This window comes from Grammomys surdaster, unplaced genomic scaffold (genome assembly GCF_004785775.1).
Source record: "Grammomys surdaster isolate TR1022 unplaced genomic scaffold, NIH_TR_1.0 958, whole genome shotgun sequence".
Lineage (NCBI taxonomy): Eukaryota > Metazoa > Chordata > Mammalia > Rodentia > Muridae > Grammomys > Grammomys surdaster.
Window position 1 is genome coordinate 5,573,008 of NW_021605377.1, and position 22,525 is coordinate 5,595,532.

The 22,525-nt window shown below is 39.5% G+C and overlaps 1 protein-coding gene and 1 long non-coding RNA gene across 4 annotated transcripts in view; one reads left to right on the forward strand and one right to left on the reverse strand.

Annotated features, from left to right (window-relative positions):
* Positions 1 to 7,177, reverse strand: part of LOC114634465 — a 13,059-nt gene extending 5,882 nt beyond the window's left edge. Inside the window, exon 1 of the long non-coding RNA XR_003713328.1 lies at positions 6,887 to 7,177. This is a non-coding gene — a long non-coding RNA (uncharacterized LOC114634465). The remainder of the gene's footprint in view (positions 1 to 6,886) is intronic.
* Positions 7,178 to 7,426: 249 nt separating this feature from the next.
* The window catches only part of Cep83 (centrosomal protein 83), a 104,441-nt gene continuing 89,342 nt past the window's right edge, over positions 7,427 to 22,525 (forward strand). The window contains exon 1 of one of the 3 annotated variants that reach the window (XM_028783054.1): positions 7,427 to 7,675. The gene's annotated coding sequence lies outside the window, so the exon portion shown is untranslated. Of the gene's footprint in view, positions 7,676 to 8,013; positions 8,058 to 22,525 lie in introns of those variants that run through there. The other 2 variants (XM_028783055.1, XM_028783057.1) reach the window with 2 other exon arrangements.

Sequence of the window (22,525 nt, forward strand, 5' to 3'; positions counted from 1 at the left end):
ATGAAGAGGACTGAGGGGATGAAGAGGACTGAGGGGATGAAGAGGACCGAGTGAATGAAGAGGACTGAGGGAATGAGAACACCGGGGAAAGCATAGGTATGAAAGAGAAAGAGGGAGAGAGGAACAGACAGTGAAGGGAAAGTGTATACATTTTATAACTGCTTCATTCTCCACCGAGATACATACAACACAACTATTTCCCCTCAACATTCCAAATATAAGCTATTCCCCATGTATTATTTCTGTCCCTGGCAACAAAGTAGTCAAAGTGAAGAATACTTCCTACTCTTTGTTGAAAGAATTCCTATATCTCAAACCACTCTGCTTTGCTCAAATACTCCAAATGTCCTCACTTCTTATTTAAAATTTAAACTTTTAAAAAATTTTCCTTATTAGGTTTCACAAGTCCCAGTATTCCATGAATTAGTAATGTGAATGTGAACTTCAATTGATAATATCAAAGCCTTTAATTTTATACCATTCCCCCATTGATCTAGTAGACTAGCTCATTTATTATTGTTTAGATACTCATTTTTCCTGCAGTTTGAATGTATTCCTCCTGGTTAACATAGTGTTATCCAGGGGCTGGAGAGATGGCTCAGCGGTTAACAGCACTGATTGCTCTTCCAGAGGTCCTGAGTTCAATTCCCAGCAACCACATGATGGCTCACAACCATCTATAATGGGATCTGATGCCCTTTTATGTGTGAAGACAGCTACAGTGTGCTCATGTATAACATGTGTGTGTATGTGTGTGTAGTGTTGTCTGCTTGGGATTGGGTCTCAGATGCTCTATGGATAAGAAAATTTGCATGTAGATGTTCAAGCCCCGTTTATAAAATGTAATTGTATATAATATCTACATTCTCTTGTATCCTTTAAAATTATAACTATATTATTTATTGTTATAGTCTGGGTGCTAAAGGCTCTCCTGAAAGTTCATTTGGTAAACAGTGTATCATCCCCTTGGGAGATAGTAAAGCCTTACAAGATGGGGCCTACTGGGAGGTGTTTAGAATGGAGGGTATGCCCTAAAAGAGAATAGTGGAACCCCAGCCTATCACTTCCTATTTTTGTTTCACTTCTCACCTATAAACTTGAGCAACCCTGCTCAACTCTGCCAGTGGTTGTCAAACTTCCTAATGTTGCAACCATTCAATACAGTTCCTCATGTTGTGGTGACCTCCAACCATAAAATTATTTTTGTTGCTACTTTATAACTGTAATTTTACTACTGTTATAAATCTCATGTTTTTCTGACTGTCTTAGGAAACCCCTATGAATGGAGTCATGACCTACAGGTTGAGAAGCACTGAACTGTGCATTCCTTGCCATTGTGTGTTACCTCACTAGTGGCCCAAAGCAACAGGCCAATTCAGTATGCACAACAATACCCCCAACAGCACAATAAACTCCTGATCATTTTGAGTTTGGTTATGACACACTTGTGCCTACTACAATATAGATACTATATAATTAAAAAAAGACAAAGAATTTTGAATATTGAAGGGCCTCAAACTCTGTTTCTGCTTCCCAGTGCTGGAATTAAAGGCTTGTGCCACCATACTTGGCTCTAACTATATTTCAATATTAAAAGATCAGTGGTTGGTATGACTGTGCTTATCATGTTCACCCTGGGATGTATTGTTCTAAATGAAAAGGCATACAAATGTGTCTTATTACAGCATTTTCATATATTTATGTGCTTTCCATTATACTTTGTCTCCTTCATTGTCCATTCTCCTATTCCCTTTTTACAATTAAAAAGAGTGTGTGTGTGTGTGTGTGTGCCTGCGCCTGTGCATGATGTGCATGTGCGGTGCACACTCAAAGGTCAGAGGACAACTTTGTGGGGTCTGTTCTCCCCTGTCACCTTTAGGTGGGTTCCTCGGATCAGACTCAAGATTGTGTGACAAATGCTTTCACTGATGAAAGCTGTCTTACCAGCCTTCTCCTACTCCCCTCTTGCTGGACTCTTTCCGTCTCTCAAATAATTTCTTTTATGTTTTCATCTGACTTTTCAAATGGATATTTTCTATCTCATAAAAGCCATGGATTTCTACCCATGGGTCTTGAGGGCTGATTTGTGCTTCACCACCCTGAAAGTGGGAACATGAAACAATTTCCTAAGTGCTGATCAGATTTCTGGAGTATCTTGATATCAGAAAGGGAGTAGTCTTCCTAGTAGACATTAGCATTTCAGTGAATGGAGAGGCATAATTTCTATTAATACTTTTAAGTATATAAACTAGTATGGTATAGTTAATATAAAATAAAATGCACATATCTTACTCACTTTGTGAATTTCGACAACAGTATTATTTTAATCACTTGAGACAAAATATAGAACCTCTTAATCATTCAGAGCCTTTAGCCTCTTTTCCTACCATGCTGCTGTGTCTTAAAATCATCTTGAAATTTATGAAACTTCTCTTTTTCTTGGATTCTGTATAAATGGAACAAAATATAATGCACTATACTATGCCCAGTTTCTTCGGTTTATAAAAATATTTGTGAGACTTATCCATGTTATCAGGTATATTATTGACAAGCATGTTACTTTTATTGCTGACTTGCCTAGAGTATGATATACATATTTTTCATGTTTTATCTGTGCTCCTCTGATAGTTACATGGCTACTTTTTATTATGAATAAGGCTGTTCTAAACATGTAGTTTTCTTGTGAACTTGAATTTCATTTTAGTCAAGTAACAGATTAATGGATCATGCACAGGTTAGATTGATGTTTAACTTTAAAGAAACTGTGAAACAGTTTTTTAACATATGTTATTAATCACTAGTGATGAGTGAGTCCCAGCTGCTTTATATAATTACTGACATTTGGGTTATACAAGACTGACTTTAGCTCCTCAATGTGTGGAATGGAATGGACTCCACTATAGTTTAAACTTGCATTTCTTGTCACTAAAGATTATTGAACATTCTTCTTTGTTTTATCAAGAAACTCACACAATTTATTCCTTAATCATTTAAAGTTTTAGGTCATTTGTTCATTTTTTGAGACTGAATCTCATATGGTCCAGGTCTTTTTTTTAAAAAAAAAAAAAACTTTTTATTCTTAGTGAATTTCACATCATGCACCCGACCCACTCATCTCCCTGACCCTTTGTTATCTGTCCTCCACTCTTGCAACTTTCCAAAGGAAAAAACAATAGGAACATCTCATCGTGGAAACTGAAATTGTATCACAGTGTGTCGTGCAGTACATCCTTTGCCCACACATCTTTGTTTGCAAATAACCATTCCAGTGAGTCATGGTTCTAGTTTGCGGTCTGGTTTCTGCTACATTAGCAGTGCTGGGACTCCTCTCTGATATCCTGTTGCCCTGTGTCATGGAGATCCTGCAGCTGTGGATCTGCAGGACCAGAGCCTTCACATCCTGTAGCAGTTCACAGATAGGGTAGATGTTGTGGTGGGCCAGCTCAAAGCCCAGAATCTGGGCCTTGGTAGTAGCTGAGTCAGTTAGCCCACCAGCTCTCCTGCACCTACCCCACCACAGCAAGATCTCCATCCAGCACTGCCCTGGTTATCTCACTTTGTTGAAGCGGGCAAGGGGCAGGGCCAGATCTCAGGCTCTCATCCAACCCCATGACACCAGGGCCAGCTCTATTGTGCTGCCAGGGAGAGGTGCAGGGCCTGCTCTCCCAAATGCTGTAACCCTGTGAGGGATGGTACAAGCTCACCATCAGGTGATGGCAGGCAAGGGGTGGAGCCAGCTCAGCACAGTGCTCAGATATCAACATGGCCTCAGATAGCCCAGACCAGGCCTTTGTTGTCTGGGCTGTATGGCCTTGGTAAACAAGGGCCTCTGACATCAACTCAGACTCTAGCTTTGATAGGACCATGGACCCAGACATGTCACTAGAAGCAACATGGGGCTGGATGTCAGTCTCTGGTTCATCTTAAAACACTTATAATTGCATTAAGGTAGGTTCCCAATTTCCCTTCATATGTGGATATCTAGTTTCCCCAGTACCATTCATTCTTTCTCATATTGCATCTCAACACCCTTACTGAAAATCAACTGATCATAAATATACATTTCTGAACTCTTCAATTATGCTTCATTTATTTACACAATTTATGATAGTATTGTCGTGTGTGTGTGTGTGTGTGTGTGTGTGCACGCGAACGTGCTCCTCCCTGTGCTTGCCTGTGTCCTCATGTGTAGAAAGCAGAGGTCTATGTTAGGTGTCTTCCTCTACCCATTTCCATCTTATTTTTTGAGAGGACCTTTCACTAGATCTGGAGCTGGCTGTTTTATCTAGACTAGCTGACCTGTGAGCCTTCAGGGTCTGCCTGAAACGCACGAGCACTTTGACTACAGATGTGTGCTGGCGTGCCTAGCTTCCACATGAGTGGTACAGATCTGAATTCAGGTCTTCATGCCTACGCAGCAAAAACCACTTTATCCATAAAGCAATCTTCCCGGCACTATCTTATTGTAGCTGTGTAGCAAGGTCTGAAAACAGGAGCTGAATTTTTCTGATCACTAGATAAATGCACAGAAAGAACAAAAATAATCCAGTGGTAGAGGGAATTACAAGATAATGGAAAGTAGCCGGGCGGTGGTGGCGCACGCCTTTAATCCCAGCACTTGGGAGGCAGAGGCAGGTGGATTTCTGAGTTCGAGGCCAGCCTGGTCTACAGAGTGAGTTCCAGGACAGCCAGGGCTATACAGAGAAACTCTGTCTCGAAAAACCAAAAAAAAAAAAAAAAAAAAAAAAAGATAATGGAAAGTATCATGAGGGACATAGTGAATACAGGAGTCAGAATCAAGATATGTGGTGAGTTAGTGATCAGGTCTACAAGTAAGTTTGACAAATTTATGGCAAAAAAAAAAAAAAAGAAAAAAAACCCCCTTTATACTCAGATCCCAAGATTGCATACTTGTGTAGGCCTGCAGTCAGCTGCTTCTTTTCCTGGCATGTCTTATAATTTAAAAACGTAACATGACCTCACTTTCATAAAATAATAAATTCACAAATTAAAAAAAATCTTAAGGTTAAAACATCTAAAAGATAAAAAGTAGTCTTACAGTCTTTTCAATTTTGTACTCATATTTATCAACATATAGGCATTCAAATTCTGTATACTGTGATCTGTATTTTGTTTTTTCTTTTGGAAAAATATGACCCAGATTCCATGGACACATGTAATAGAATGCTTTAATGGGTCAGGAGTATTCTATTGTATGCACACACCATAATTGTCTTCTGTTCTAGTGATATTATACACCATGAGTATGTAATATAAACATGATAATCAACAATATCCTTAGGAATCTTTTTTTTAAGTGCAACAGATAATGCTTATATTAATAAGTCAGGTTGTACTATTATGGCCCTCACAGCAGTAGTCACAAAAAAATTGTATTTTCACAGTCCTGTCAATACTGGTAAGCAAAAGAGATCTGCTTGGAAGGTAGACACCTTTTCATTTGTTAACTGGGTATTTTTCTTGGAGAATGTCATGATATATTTGGACAATTTTCTCTTTTGAGTCAAAGTCTTACTTATATGTCCAAGATGACCTCAAACTCCTACCCTAGTAGCTAGAGTGCTGGGATTACAGACATGTGCCACTTCTTTTGTCTATTATTTAGGTATTGAAATTTAGAATTGATTTTTTCTTTTTCTTTTTTGGTTTTTCGAGACAGGGCTTCTCTGTGTAGCCCTGGCTGTCCTGGAACTCACTCTGTAGACCAGGCTGGCCTCGAACTCAGAAATCCGCCTGTCTCTGCCTCCCAAGTGCTGGGATTAAAGGTGTGTGTCACCACCGCCAGGCTAGAATTGATTTTGCAAGAACTGTATGTTAGGAATATTTTTTTCTTTGCAAATGTTATGAATGTATTTTTCTATGGTTCACTATTTCCAATACTGTGAGTGTATTACAATCTTAGCTTATTTCATACTTGGAAAAGGCCTTTCTACCCTCAAGGCCATCAATATACTCACTTTGATCTTCTATTTAAAAACATTACTAAAATACTGTGTCTTTATGTGTGTAAGTGTACATGAGTGCAGATGCTCTCGGAGGCCAAAGGTGTCAGATGGCCTGAGAGCTGTAGTTACAGACTGATGTAAGCAGCAGGACCTCGGTTCTGGGACCTGAATACAGGTCCTTTGGGAAAGCAGCAAGCACTCTTCATCACGGACTTTCTTCTATTTTTAATGGTTTAATTTATTTCTTTTAAGTGTTCATCTAGCATTTACTCTTGTGTGAGAAATAAAGCTTTTCTTCAATTGCTAGTCATCTCTCCAGTCTTCTCACTTTCCAGTGATTTTTTTTTTTTTAACGTATACTTTCACTGGGTACGAATGATTTGATTTGATTTCAGGATCTGGGAAAACCGTAAAACACAGTTGAATTTACAGAACTAGGGGTTAAGATAATCTATAAAAATGCTGCGGCACTTGATATAGGAGCGTTCAGCAAATTGTTACTCTCAATGTCACACGACTTCTGCGTTCCCACGTATCTCCTTTATATAACCTACCCATAATTGTATGCACTTCCATTTCAAGAAAAAAAAAATGTGACAGCTCAGTTACCATTCTACCAAGAGGCCGGATATAGTCCAAGGACAAACATAAGCTGTCCTTCACAGCGCACTGTCACGATCCAAGGCCAGTCAGGAGGCACTCAGCAAGCATGGGTACAGACGGGATGCCTGTTTCTCCCATCGCCTACCTTGAAGCGCCAAAAGCCTAGTCTATCTCAGTCTTTAGGTCGCAAATATCAAAGCTCTCACCAAGTACCAATTCAGTTTGCAGCCTGGAGACCAGGAAGGAGCGCACCCTGTTGTACCCCTAAGAGTAGGAGGGCCTACAGGATGGGACTGGGGCAGGAAGGAGGTTCTGACCTGACTTCCCTGGTGGCAAGCTGGGGCGACTCCGCACTGGGCTGACTGGGTGCCAGAGCCCGAAATTCCGCCCAGCAGGCACAGTGACAGGCGGGCAGGAACAGAGGTGGTGGCGAAGAGCACCTTCTAAGCCCTCAGAGAAGGAGGTGTGACAAGGGCAGGACGAGGGCAGAGTCCCTCAACCCACTGGGAGTCGGGCATGAGCTCTGCCGTTCCCCTGCCTCGCGGGCTTTGGTGGGGCCCACAGGGACGTCCCAGAGTGGTATCCGCACTTTTCTCCTAGTAGCAGCGGCTGCCCGCGCAACCGTCGCCGGCTTTCCTCCCCAACGGCTCCGGCCTTGGGCGGCGCGCGGTGCCGATGACGTAGACGGGGGGCGGGACTTCCTGCCTCGCGCGCCGCCGCGGCTCCGGACGAGGTCCGCTCCGGAGTGGCGGGCGGCGGGCTGAGGGGGCGGCGTGGCTGCTGAGGAGGCCGGGCCGCGGAGGAGGAGCCGGACTTGCAGCCGCCGCCCTCTCGGCCCTCCGAGTTTCCCGGGCTACCTCAACCTTCCCCAGGCGTGGGTGCCCTCGCTTACAGCCCGCCCGGCTCGTCGGCGGCCGCCTGGACTGCTCCAGGCGTGGCGGGCTGGGCCCACACCCCCAGCCGGTGGGACCGTCCGGACCCCTCGGCCCCAATGCCTGGGCGAGCAGAGCGGAGTGGGTGGCGGTGGTCGGAGCTGTGTCGGGGGCCCCCGGGGGCGAGCGCGGCTGCTGTGCTGGGGCAAGCTGCAGGGACCGAGTGTGAGTTTGGTAAGTCACCTCTCTTTTTAGGCTTGTTGGGCATCTGCTTGGAATCCTGCAGCACTTCTCTGCTCCAGCCCTTGAACCTCGGTTTTGTTTCTTGGTGAAGTAGTGGAAGCACGTGTTTGGAAGGCAGGCCTTGAGATGAGTTCTGGATGCAGGCTTTTTTAAAAAAAATATTTATTTATTTATTTATTTATTTATTTATTTATTTTTAAGCACGAGTAACTCCGTTCTGGGCTCTTTGGTGCACTGCGGCACGGTAGCCAGCGTAGTAATGGGGTTAATGTAAAGGACCTCCAGTTTAATTTGTGGTGGAAAAGCAACGCTGGCATCCTTTTCCTTGTCCTTAAACATAGTTGTAGCAGTGACGTTTGCGGATGTTGCTGAGGTAAGGTCTGAAATGTGGGAAGTATATTTTGGGCTTGATACTTTAGCAAGTTCTTAGTCCAGTTTCTGACTATGATAAAAAAAGGACACTTGGCTTTTTAAAAATGCCCTAAAGGATACTGAAGTGTCTTTAAGGCTTTGTTACCTTCTAATTATCAGGCCACTTCCTTCTCAAAGATGTTGAGGATAAGGATAAATTTGTTCCGAATTTTTTTTTTTAATATGTAGAGAATTCATTGTGTGTTCAGGCTGTTAGTATAAAGTACTAAACTGAGATCTAAAGAACTGAGTAGGTTGTTAAAGCTGTGCCTCTGTTACCAAGCAACATCATCGTAAACAAGTCTAAGATTCAACATAAGTAAATGTGGCCTGTTAATCTGAATTTGGAGCTCTCCAAATTTATGCTTTTAGTTTATTTATAGGTGGTTATATTTGTCACCTTTTAAATTCAGATTTGATTTCAACTCAGTTTTGCTTAGAATTATTAGAACACTTTGATTTTTCTGTTGTCACCCAAGACTCTTTGGAGAGTTGTAAATGGATTTGAGTTCTTTTTGGTTGTCACTTATCCCAGAGTATTTATTTCTCTTTGAATATTTTCTTTTCTAATGAGATAAAGTATGCAAGCTGTATGTAATAATAGTCTTAAATAACAAGATGATAGCAATTTAGAGTTACATATCTTTGAGAGATTGCAAAACAGTACAAGTTTTTAAGCCTTGATTTAGCAGTAGCCTTGGTCTACAATTGTTGAGCCCTTAATGATATAACTTGAGTGGTAAACTAAGTTTTTAATTTAATTTAATTTAATTTATTACGTGTTCTATTTGGTGGGGAAAGCATTTAAGACAGGGTCTGGCTTTGTATCCCAGGCTTACTTTGAATTGGCAATTTCTCTGCCTCAGCCTCCTGAATTCCAGGTGAAATGAAAATGAGGCTGTAACCGCTCCAAGGTATGGCTGAGGAGAAGGGTTTACTGTAAAGGAGAGAACAGCCAGAGGCCACAAGAAGGGTCTAGACTGAACATGGCTAACAGAATAGACCGGGCCATGAGATGAGAGAGGGGGAGAGCAAGAAAGGAAAGAGAGGTCCAGGAGTGGAGTGTAAAGCAGAACCGGGAATCCAGAGAGTAGTCAAGTTGACTGAGGTTATACAGGTAAGAGAAGCTGGGGGAAGGGAAGGGAAGCTCAGAGGCTGGAGAGGTTTAGGGTAGGGGACTGTGGGAGTGGGGGTAAGGAGGGGGTTAGTATGTGGGGGGAGCGAATGCCAGCCAGGAAGACTCTGCAGCAAGTACTTGTGAGTCGGGTTTGAGGGAGCCTAGAGGCTAGCATAGATCTTGAACAGCCTTGGGTTCTTTTTGTCAGAGATAAGAATGACTTAAGTCCCTGAGGGAATGCTGGTTTTTTTCTAAATGTCAAACTTTGGGAAAAGGAATTTCTTAGGATCTTACTGGGACCACAAGCCTGAGTGATTGGCTCAAATGAGCTTTTTGTTGTTGTTTGCCTTATTTATTTGTTTGTTTGTTTGTTGTTGTTTTAAGTTGAAGCTTCGTCTTGTAATTTTGCTCAGGCTGATCTGGAACCCACTATATCTTCCTCATTGACTTTGAACATCTGGCAATTCTTGTGGCTCAACCTTCCCAGTGTTGAGACTACATGTGTGAAGCCACCATGGCATCAATTTGAAACTGTGACAAATGATGTCTTTAAAGTCAAACTATTAGCAATAGGAAGTGGAATTTATACCCCCTTACTAAAAATCTGTAGATTTCATTTTAGTTTTCACTCACTGTGTGTGTCCTTCTGATGCTGAGGTTAACGTAATGAGCCATTGATCAGTGCTGGAGTTATTGGCAGTTGTGAGCCCACCTATATAGTTACAGAGACTTGTGGTGTCTTTTGAGAGGAGCAGCTCTTTAACTGCCCAACCATGTCTCTCTAGTCCCTCCTCATCACAACTGCGTTAACTTACAGTGACTTCTTCAAAATTGTCTCATATTGGCTTCCCAAGCTCTTTTTCATTATGGAAAAAGTGCCTTTGTCCAAACTTTTCTTCCATTATCCTTCAAACCTGTTTTCTCCTTCCTGTATCAGTCTTTATTTCTTTCTACCCTGACCCAATTTCTTCCTTTTTTAAAAAAAAAAAGGTTTTTTAAAAGTTTTTTTTTTTAAAACTTTTCTGTAAGGTTCAATTTAACCGTGACATTTGAAATTCTACAGTATGTAGTTGTGATTTAGACTGGTCTTGTCTTCCTAACTAGATTCACCTCTTTCATGAGCATATCCTTTGTTTTTTTTAAACAGAAGCTGTTGAGAGGATGTTTCTTAACTGACACATGTTCATTTGAACCCCTGACTCTTCCTATAAAATAGAAGTCAGAATATAGCAGTAAATCACAAGATGGGAAATTAAAGAGTGGGGGAAATCACTGGAATCAAAAGGGAAGGTTTTGTTCCTAGAAAGTATGAATGAATATTTGAGAATTTCCCATGACAGTAGCATTACTAAGAACTCCCTGTGGAGTTCTGGCTCTACTCCCATAGGGCATGGAGAGTTTGGTCAATTTCCTGGTTCTTCCCTAGAAGAACCTTAGTTTTAAAATGTGAGTCCCTTTTATCTTCCTTTCCTTTCTTCCTCTTGCATCCTCCTGGTCTCTCTCCATCTCATTTCATGTCTTTCCATTCTATATTCTATGTTTTACTCAGTCAACATTAATTTATGAAACTATACTTTAATACTTTAATGTGCTCTCCTATGTTGGCAATCCTCTGAAGTTCACTGCTTGCCTGTGTTCTGTCAGGACTACTCTTTCTGGATTCACAGATCACTGGCTGCCATGTCAAGTCTAGTGCTATTTCTTCTGTGTTTGAGCAGTATTCTAGGAGGAGAGAAACCAAGGAAGCTGGGAAATGCTCCATTGTTGCTTTCTGTATATTATGACTTTAAAGTACTTTAAGAATTAAAATTTAGAGCTAGGAAGAACCTAAAATCTGACCTTTCCTTTTTGGAAAGTACCTGTCATTCTCAAACTATGACTTTTAAAATTGTAGGTAACTATAATAAACTTGCCATAAATCACATGTCTGATGCTTATAAGCACAGAGTGGCTTTAGGTAAAGGTATAAGAAGGTGAAGTAGGATATTGAAATATTTTTATAAATCTTCTTGGGTTCAGTGTTAGGTGATCTTGCCAGCCTAGCTTCTAAGTTGTTGCCCAGTAACATGATTGCAATAAAACATAGCAACCACTGAAAACTATAGGGATTTCAGGACACAGGCCTAGCTCTAGTGCTCACGATCATCTCTCTCATCTGTATCACATTTATTTTAGATCAGATACCATGTTAAAGAGCAACAGTATATACCTTGAATATATTTCTCAGGGTGCTGACATAACTTCTTGTACATTATTTTCCTGAGATGCATTATAAATGTTTTGAATAATAGTACAGATAAAGGATATCTGAAAAGACTGGATTAACCAAAAATCTGTAGAAAAGTTATTATTCACATCAGTCTCCTCTACAGCTTATATTGCTTATATTTAGCTAGCTTATATTGGCTAGCTAAAAATGGAGTGAAGTTGAAATATACTTTTTTTTTGTGTGACTCCCAGAGTTACATGGATGCCTTATACCAGTAAACATAATTTCATAGATTGTGGTTTTGTGAGAAGAGAATCAGGTCCAGGAGACCAGCTTGAGTGGGTGCCCCCCCACACACACACAATTAACACAAGCTAGAGTCATCTGGAAGGAGGGAACCTCAGTTGAGGAATTGCTTATATCAGATTGGGCTTTAGGCAAGCCCTGTAAGTCATTTTCTTGATTGGAGGGCACAGCCTACTGTGGGTGGTGCTTCCCCTATGCAGTGGTCCTGGAATGTGCTGAGCAAGCCAGGACAAACAAGCTAGTAAGCAGAGTTCCTCCAAGGTCTCTCTGCTTTGGTTCCTGGCTTGAGTTTTTGCTGACTTCCCTAAAGGATGTACTCTAGTTACCTGGAAGTGTATATACTGAAGTAAACCAGCTGGTTTGGTGGCTCTCCCCTTTAATGCCAGCACTGGGGTTAGAGGCAGGTGGATCTCTATGAGTTTGAGGCTAGCCTGGTCTACATTCTGAGTTCCAGGTGAGCCAAAGCTATATAGTGAGGCTGTTTCAGAAAACAACAAAGAAACAGACTCTTTCCCAAGTTATTTTGGTCAATGTTTCATCACAGCAATAGAAAACAAAGATAGTAAGTCCTTTAATTTATGTCTGTTTCTCATTTGAAAAAATAACTCTTTGAAGACTTTGAAAAATTGTATGTAACTTATATTTTTGCTGTTAATTGGTTTAGTCAGTTATTTGAATTTTTTTTACATGTCCTACACTATATTAGACACTGGGGAAATGGAGAGTAAAGCTGGGCTGTTTTAAGTGCCTCATTTTCTACGATCTTAAGCACCATAGTGTCTGCTGGGGAAATGGATGAAGCAATTTGTGACTTAACACGGTAAATGATTAAAGGATGAATGTGAATATATTTTGGGACATGTAAGAAAGAGACCTGATATAGATCTACAAGTAGAATACATTAGGATTTAGTTAAGTATAGCTCGAGGGTGAATATAGACATATTCTACTTGGACTGGAGGGAGTTAAGTCAGGGAATACCATGGAGGAAAAGTTTCTGGGAGACAGGGAGTCAGGAGTCACTAGCAATAGTGGTAGTAAAGATCATGGATGTAACTGATAGGGAGAGTGTGTGGGATTGGAAGGGCTAAAAACCTGCATGCGGTGTGTAGATGAGACAGCAGTGGGGAGAAATAGGGTCAGATCTTGGAAGCCAAAGAAGTGCCTATCACATATGTTTACTGATTGAAGTTGTTGTTCAAGAAATATTGACACTGTAGCACTATCTGAGAGTGCTAATGAAGACAGTTAAGCCTTTGGTTAGCAGTAAAGCAGAGGGAAGAGTTACCAGCTACTTAGCTTTTCAGAAAAGTTACTTAATTTTTTTTGTTGTTATTACTATTTTTATATGGAAAATGTTCCTAAATAGTGTTCTTAAACAGTTGTATGGTATCAAAGAAAGCATGTCATAGTGTTTCTCATTCATAGTGCTGTTTTTCATTCATTCTAATGTTAGAAACTCTTGTGATATATGTTCCTTTTGTTTTTTCTCCTTCCATACTTCTAATCTTTGTCTTTCAAGATCGATCAGGTTGGAGAGATGACTTAGTGATTAAGAGCATGTGTTATTCTTATAGAGGACCTAGTTGTGATTTCCAGCACCCACATGGTTCACAACCATTAATAACTCCAGTTCCAGGGGATCTGATGCCCTCTTCTGACTGTCAGGGTCAGCATGCACATGGTACATATACATGCAGGCACAATTCTCTCACATATAATAAATATATATAAATCTAAAATATATATAAAAATATAAATCTAATTTAAAAATTGTTAAAAATTCTTCCCTTTTTTACATGGATGATATTCTACATTTTTTATAATGAACATGTTGAAGTATCCCTTTTAAAAATATGTATTACTAAATATATCTATTACTATATAATATATAGTATAGTATATATTTTATATACTATACTATATATTATTCTAAAAATTCTTTTTATGTTTTAGATATTAAAAAATTAGAGATCATTTGCAAAGAGTTTCTTATATTTGTGGCATGGCTTCATATCTTTTCTAATATATTTTGAAGTGCAAAAATTTTCAATGAAGTCCAGTTGATTTCTGTGTGTTCATGTGTGTACTATTTTTTGTTATATATGAAGATTCTTTTTTTTTTTTTTTTGGGAGGAGTCTAATCCTAGATTACCAAGATATTCTGTGTGGGTTTTCTTTTTATCTTTCATTTACATCTAGGATCTATATTTAAATAAGATGTATGTATAAGATTAAGGTTCAAGCTTCTTTTCTTCTTTTCTACTGTGGTTGTCCTATTTCCTAGCATCGTCTGTTAAGAGACTATTCTTCTTTAAGCTGTCTTAATATCTTTGTAAAAATATCAGTTGAAGAAACAGCAATGTAAATATTTTTTTTAAACTTTGAATTCTGTTTAAACTTTCTGTTAATAATTATGTCTACCCTTACTCTAATACTGTACTCTCTAGAGCATTTCATGTTCTTTCCAGTACCACAGAAAAATTAGGGTCCTGAGATTTGACAGGATTTTGTAGAAAAAAAAAATCACAAGTTCAATTAAACTGAACCTTAATCTGTCAACATATAGTATGTGTATGTTTAATTAGATCTTTGATTTCTCTCATCATTTTTTCAAATTTTAATATAAAACCATGCACTTTTGTTATGGTTTTCCTATGTTCCTATTTGTTTGTTTATTTATTTATTTTGAGATAGTGTCTCTATGTAGTCCTGGGTGTTCTAGAACACCCCATAGATCCGTGGTTCTCAATCTGTAGTCCCAACCTCTTGGGGAGGGGGAGGTAAGGGGAAAGAGTGTTGTAGCCACTCACTTAGGGTCTCCTAAGACCATCAGAAGACACAGATATTTACATGATACATAACAGTAACAAAATTACAGTTATGAAATAGCAATGAAGATAATCTTATGGTTGGGGGGTCCCCACAATGTGAGGAACTGTATTAAAGGGTTACAGCATGAGGAAGGTTCAGAACCACTGCCAATAGTCTATGCTGGCCTTGAACTCAAAGCGGTATCTTGAGTATTTGGGATTAAAGTCATGCTCCTCCATACTCAGCCCATTATATTTTTTTCTAAAGAAGTTTGTAATTGTTGAGGCTCTTGTAAATGGAATGTTCTTTATTTGCTATTCATATTGTTCATGGCTAGTATAAAAAATATGGTCATCTCTTGCATATGGTTTTCATGTAGAGGACCAAGTCTCTGAATGAAAAGAATTACAGCTTTCTCTCCGGTCTGTTCTTCATTCACTCATATTTGCCTTAACTTATGGTATAGATTCTCCAATAAGATGTTACATAGAAATATTGAAAGTGCATTGTTTCTGTTGTTTAGGGGTAAAACACATTTTTTTTTGCTTTATTTATTTATTTTATATATGTGAGTACAATGTTACTGTCTTCAGATACACCAGAAGAGGGCATCAGATCCCATTACAGATGGTTGTGAGCCACCATGTGGTTGCTGGGAATTGAACTCAGGACCTTTGGAAGAGCAGTCAGTGCTCTTAGCCACTGAGCCATCTCTCCAGCCCCGGTAAAACACATTTTTGCTGTACAGTGTGATGGTAACTAGTTTAGCCCCATACTTTTCCATAGATACTTTATCAAATTGAAGACTTTCCATTCTATTCCTAGTTTCCGTTGTTTTATAATTTGTTTGTGTGCACACTTGTGTGAGTGTGCACACTAGTGTCACAGTGCAGATGTGGAGGTTTAGAAAACACCTTTGTGAAACAGTTTCTTTCCTTCTACCTTTACGTGGCTTCAGGGAGAAGGAACCTTTCACAAACTTTTCAGTGTTTGTGTGCCAGACACTTTTATTCTTTGACTCTTCTTGATGCCCTTATTTAAGGTTTTTATTGACGATGGGTATGTGTGATTTTTTTTTTCCCCAAAGATTTTTTTTACCTTCATCCGGTGAAATGATCATCTGTTTTATATTTTTTTATTGTTAGTATCCTTTTATTCACTGACTTTTAGAGATTAAAGTATTACTCCTGGATAAATCAAATTTGGTCTAATAAAAAAAATCTCTTTATTGTTGAATATAGTTTGTGTTTATTTTGTTAAGAAATTTTGCATCTGTATTTATGAAGGATATTGGGTCTGTTGATTTTTTGATACTTTTTACCTGGCTTTGGTTTTAGGGTAACATCATACTTAGAATACATTTTCTCTCTTATTTTTCTGAATACTTTCCAAAGGAACAGTAATACTTCTTTGCATATTTGGTAGGTCTTACCATGAAACTATATGGGTCCATGTTTTTCTTTGTGGGTGAATAAAAAGGAAAGGGCATGACTGCTCCTAGGTATGGTAGAGGTACATTATTATAGATATGTGGGAGAACATAGGCAGAAGCAGACATATCTGGAGAGTCATGCATGACCCAGAACCATATGGGGGAGAGGAAAGGGAAGGGAGAGAGAAGACCCAAGTATAACAGCCAGGAGGTCAAAGGTACAGAAGGAGCAAAAGAGGGAGGGTAGCCAGAATGTCTGCATTTTATGATGAAGACAGCCCATCCCCTGGGCTGGACAGTTCAGGGTAGAGGGCAGGGAATGCCATCCATACCTGTAACAGGTAGGGACTGAGAGATGCTGGGAGAACCTAGAGGCCAGGACTGCTTTGATATGTTAAATAGGTATATCAGCCTTCTTGTTCAGGATTTGAAACTTAACAGTGGGGAGCTTTAAAATTATTCAGTCTTTTTACTTGGTGTAAGTCTAGTCAGATTTTCCATTTAGCTTTCAGAGTTTTAAAATGTGACTGTTCAAGGAATTAGTTTATGTAAGTTGTCTAAATTTGTTGACTATATAACTTAATTTTTTCCCCCTCCCTCTCTCCCTCCTCTCTTTCCCTGTCTCCCTCTCTGTTCTCTCCCTCTCCCCTCCGCCTTCCCCTTAATAAAGCATTAAATAAAACCTTTTGGGACTGAAGAGATGGCACTGGATTTAGAGAGACTGCTGTTCTTTCAGAGGATTGGAGTTGGTTCCAACCACTCATGTCAGGTCAGGTAGCTCACACTAGGGAATCTAGTGCCTCCATGAGCACCCACACTTATGTGCACACACTCACACATAGACATAATTAAAAACAAAACCTTTAATATATAATCTCCTAAATTAGTGAGATTGGTACATTTTTTTCCCTTTCTTGATTTTGGTAATTTGTATATCTTATATTTTATTATTAATTTGTCATTTAAAATAATCAACTTGGAAAAAGGTTTGCTTATTTATATATTTTATGTATATGGGTGTTTAGTTTGCGTGTTGTACCTGCACACCAGAAGAGGGTGTTGGATCCCATGGGACTATGGTTATAAACAGTTGTGAGCTGCTGTATGCGCGCTGGGAATTGAGCTCAAAACCTGGAAGGAAAGTCAGTGATCTTAACTGCTGAGTCATCTCTCCAGCCCCAGTACTCACCTCTTCAAAAGCTCTACTTCTTGTGAGAGACCTAAGTGAGAAACAGGCTTAAGCAGAGGACCAGGTCCCAGGGTGAAACACATCTGGCCAGCTGCAGCTGCTGGAAATCGCTGGTCCTACCGCATTCTTTTCTGCACTAAGGAGATGGATCTTCTTTCATAGCAGCAGTTAATTAACATTGCTCATGAGCAGATGCCATTTGCGGCCTTGGTGCCTCCCCATAAACCTCTTACCCAATCATGTAATGCCAAGGCTTGGAAACCCTCACGTGTGTGTGTGTGTGTGTGTGTGTGTGTTTTCGTTTAAAAACCCCTTCCTCTGGACCTCCTGGACCTCCCCTAACCTGCTGAGTCAGGGAAGGTTTGAGTCCTGAGCGCAAGTTTCTGCTGAATAAACCTTTGTGTGAATTACATTGGAGTCAGAGTCGAGTCCTGGTGGTCTTGGGGTCTTGCAATCTGGGCATAACACTTGGATATGAGTGTGTGACTACATGTGTACCATGTGCATTCCTAGTATCCATGGAAGCCAGAAGAAAATTTTGGAGATCCTGGAATTGGAGTTAAAGAAGATTGTGAACTGCCATGTGGGTGCTAGGAACTAAACCTAGGTCCTTTAAGTATTCTTAACCACTGAACTATTTTTTCATAGATGCACCCCAACTCCAGCTTTTGAGCATTCCTTGGGAATGAACTAAGACTTTGCATGTGATAGGCAAGAGCTCTATCACTGAACCCCACCTGTAGATATTAAAAAATTTGTTTTGAGATAGACTTTCTTCAATTTGTAATTCTCCTGAGAAGTGGGATTATAGGCAACCACCATCATGACTAAATCCAACAGTCTATATTTCTTTCTAATGTCAGATTCAACTTTTATTTAGATAATGCTTTTCTTACTGCTTGCTTTTTTGTTGTTGTTAGGGATTTTTGTACTAAAAATTGCACTCATGCAGCCTTGTGCATGGTTAGGTAAGGGCATTGTCGTTGAGCAGCTCCAGACTCTTGAGTGCTGGTGTAACGGGTATGTCTGTACCTTCACCCTTACTCTAATGTCATTGTGTGAGTGTGTCAAGGGTGTGGAGGTGTAGAGGTGTGTGGGTGGGAGATCAACTTGTTCTGTCTTATAGTGAGATCTTCACCCCTGTGTATTTCAGTCTAAATACTGTTAGCCTCATTATGTACCTTTTGAGGCATACTCTATTTTGTATCATTTATTTGAAGTGTGATTATAAGGGTTGGGATGTAGCTAAATTGGTAGAGCTAAATTAGAGCTTGGCTAACATGAGTAATACTCTGGGTTCAGTCTTCAGCTTTGTGGGGTGGTACATGCCTGTAATCTCAGCATAGAGGATGTGGAGTTAAGAGGATCAAATTCAAGGATATCTTAGGCTATAGAACAAGCTAAAGGCCAGCCTGAGCTGCATGAGACCCATTCTCCCACAACAACAACAATCTCTAAAATACATTAAAATTTTTTACCTTGTTGCTGTGTGCATGCCTTAGATTTCAGCACCTGTGAGGCAGAGGCAGCCTGAGTCCAAGGCTAGCCTAGTTTCTGTGTGTTCTAGACCAGCTAGGGCTACACAGAGAAACCTTGTCTTAAAAAAAAAATTCTTTCACCTTGTGGGGTTTTTTCCTTTGACGCCTGTGTTAGAAGTATATTGATTACTAATAATTGAGGGTTTAAAAAATTTTAATTTCATGTTTATTTTTCCTTTTCTAAAAAAATTATTTCATGCCTATATGTATGTTTGTTTGTGTGGGGGTGTTGATCTCTGGAACTGGACTTAGAGACAGTTGTGAACTGTCACATGGGTGCTAGAGATTGAATCTAGATTCTCTGGAAGAGCAGCCAGTGTTCTTACCTGCTGAACCATCTCTCCAGCACCCTCCTATATTTCTGACTGTTGTGAGCTACTTTGTAGTACTCAGATGGCACACTTCTTATGATTTTGTGTGTCTGTGTGTATGTTTATGTTGTGTATGTGTAGGTCAGATGATTGATGACCAGTGTCTTCCTTAATAGCTTTCCACCATATTTTTTTAGATAGAGTCTTTTACTGAGCAGGGATTTCACTAATTTGGGTAGACTGGCTGTGCAGCAATTTCCAGAGATTGTTCTTTTTCCATTTTCGGATTACAGGTGTTCATCATTGTACCTGGCTTTTTATGTGGGTGCTGGGGATCCGAACTTATGTCCTTAGGCTTACATGACTAGCACTTTCTGTTTTCTGTCTTAAACTAGTTTTGTGGTTCCGTGTATGGTACATCTGGAGAATGTTCCTGTATATTCACTAAGGATGCATATTGAATATAGTCCCAGCACTTAGGAAACTGAAGGAAGAGGATCACAATAGAAGACCACCCTGAACTGTATAATGCGTTTTCAGCTAGCCTTATTCAGTAGTGAGAGTCTGTTCTAACATTTATTTGTATATTTTTTAGTGGAATAGTCTTTGGGTAGAATAGTCTGTCAGTTATAATCATGGTAATTAATAAGGTCAGTCAACTCCTATATTCTTTTTTTTCTCCTTTTTTTATTGAATATTTTATTTATTTATTTATTTATTTATTTATTGGCTTGAGATAAGCATTTTATTTTTATTGGATATTTTATTTATTTACAATACAGATGCCATCCCCTTTCCCCATTTCCCCTCCGTAGAGCCCCCTATCCTATACCCCCTCTTCCTTTATGCTTTTATACCATTTTGATTACATGTATGTATTAAGGTCAGTTCTAGGTTGAGGGTCTAGCAATACAATAGATGCAAAAAGTTGAGGAACAAGCAATACAAAAAACACAAATAGCCAAAGAAAAAGCAGGGCATTAAACCCAGTTAGTGTGAACACTCCCGTGATCACTGTTTCTAAAGGCTTATCAGGATGACCAAAGTATCTGAGCCCAAGGTCATTTTCATGTCTGAAGCCTACTTCCTTGAACTTGCCTAAAATTTAGATTCCTATCTGAAATTACTTCTTTGTTCTAGCCTAATATTTAGATTCCTGTCTGAGATTGCTTCTTTGTTGTAGCCTACGATTTAGACTCCTACCTGAAATTACTTCTTTGTTCTAGTCTAATGTCAGATTCCTGCTTGAAGCCTACTTCCTTGTCCTTGGCCAATGTGATATTCCTGCCAAGCAGCCCCTTTCCTTGTCCTTGGCCAATGTCATATTCCCGCCAAGCAGCCCCTCTCCTTGTCCTTGGCCCATGTCAGCTTCTTGCCAAGCAGCCCCAAAGGCCCTCCACTTCTCCCCCTTTTATAGTTTGTTAACAAGACTGAGCCTGTCTTAGGCTGTTCTGACAAAAATACTTTCCTTACCTGTTGTAGAATATACATTATCAAAGGCAATGCATTTCTGTCTTAGGTTGATAAAACTCTGTGTAGAATCTTACCTGTCCTTGGCTTACCAGCCTGTTAAATTTAATAACTCTGTCTGGGGTCCATTTTCAGGTTCAAGCCATGTACTTTGGTTGCCAACATGTCAATGTTGTTAAAGATAAGCTTTAACACGATGGGCTGGAATAAAAGTATTCCCAGGGCAAAAAGGGCTAGCCTGATCAAACTATATATGCCATTCCTTGAGGTTTGACCAAAATGGAAATACTGACCTCAGGCCATGGACAATTTTATTGGCATTATCTGTAGCATCAAAGCTCAACAGAGCAACATTCTTTAATTCATAATCTCACTATGGTGCACATCTTGTTCTTTAGGTTCGGGAAGTTTTCTTCTATAATTTTGTTGAAGATATTTATTGGCCCTTTAAGTTGGGAATCTTCACTCTCATCTATACCTATTATCCTTAGGTTTGGTCTTCTCATTGTGTCCTGGGTTTCCTGGATGTTTTGTGTTAAGAACTTTTTGCATTTTGTGTTTTCTTTGACAGTTGTGTCAATATTTTCTATGGTATCTTCTGCACCTCAGATTCTCTTCTCTATCTCTTTTATTCTGTTGGTGATGCTTGTGTCTATGACTCCTGATTTCTTTCCTAGGTTTTCTATCTCCAGGGTAGTCTCCCTTTGTGATTTCTTTATTGTTTCTACTTCCATTTTTATGTCCTGGATGGTTTTGTTCAATTCCTTCACATGTTTGGTTGTGTTCTCTTATAATTCTTTAAGGGATTTTTGTGTTTCCTCTTTAAGGAAAAGAGGAAACAGTGTTCTCCTCAATTTCTTTGAGAGTGTTATTTATGTCCTTCTTAAAGTTCTCTATCATCATCATTAGAAGTGATTTTAAGTCTGAATCTTGCTTTCCTGGTGAGATGGGGAAATTCAGGACTTTCTAGTGTGGGAGAACTAGGTTCTGATTCATGATGCCAAGTACCCTGGGTTGCTGATGCTTCTTGTTGCTTGCCTTTCGCCATCTGGATCTCTTTAGTGCTACCTGCCCTGTCTCTGACTGGAGCCTGTCTTTCCTATTATCTTGGTTGTATCAGAACTTTGTGGGGTAGGTGTTGCTGCTGGTGTTAGAGCTGAGGCTCAAGATCTGCCCAGTGCTTGGGCCCAGACTGGAAGGAACCAGTGCTCCAGGCCAGGAGTAAATTCCTTGGTCCCATTGGGTCCCAGTTACTCCTTGTTTGGGGTGGGTGTTGCTGTCTCCTTTCCTAAGATATTGCCTGGGTTAGAGCTCCTTCGAGCCCTGCTTCTTCTGGGTTCTGTGAGATTGAGTGCAGAGCTCCCGCCAGGGATCTGCTCAGTGCTTGGGCCCAGGACTCCTATATTCTTAATTTATTATATATATATTTTTTGATGTGTGTGTGTCTTACTTTGGCATTCATTGCAGTCTTTTTAATTGTCTTATTTCTTCCTTTCTTGTATGTTGGGGTTCTACTAGACAAGAAAACATCTGTCACATGTGGTATACTGATCCTTTGTCATCATTAAATATGATTAGTATAGAATATAATTAGTATTAATATCTCTTGTTTTATATTGTTTGTCTTCTATAGGTACTGTAGCTTTCTTATGATTACTATTTGCATGCTTTAGATTTTTTTGTCCCATTTCTTTTAACCTGTTTATGTCTTTGAATCAAAGAAATATTTCATAAACAACACATAGTTGTAGAAAAACTAAACCAGTTTAGCGTTCTGTATCCTTGGAATGGAGTTCACTAATGTTTAGCGTTATTGTTGATATTGTGGATTTGTTCCATTTTCCCAAGTTTTCTATTTGTCTTATTTTTTATTTTCCTTTCAATAAGTTTGAAATATTATTTAGTATATCTTTCAAAATCTGTTTTATCTTACTGTATTTTAATAATTTTTTTCTAGAAGTGACAATATGTATTTTTATTATAGCAATCTGTTTCAGAATAATACTAAATTCTGTTAAATTATACAACTTCCTTCTGATATAGC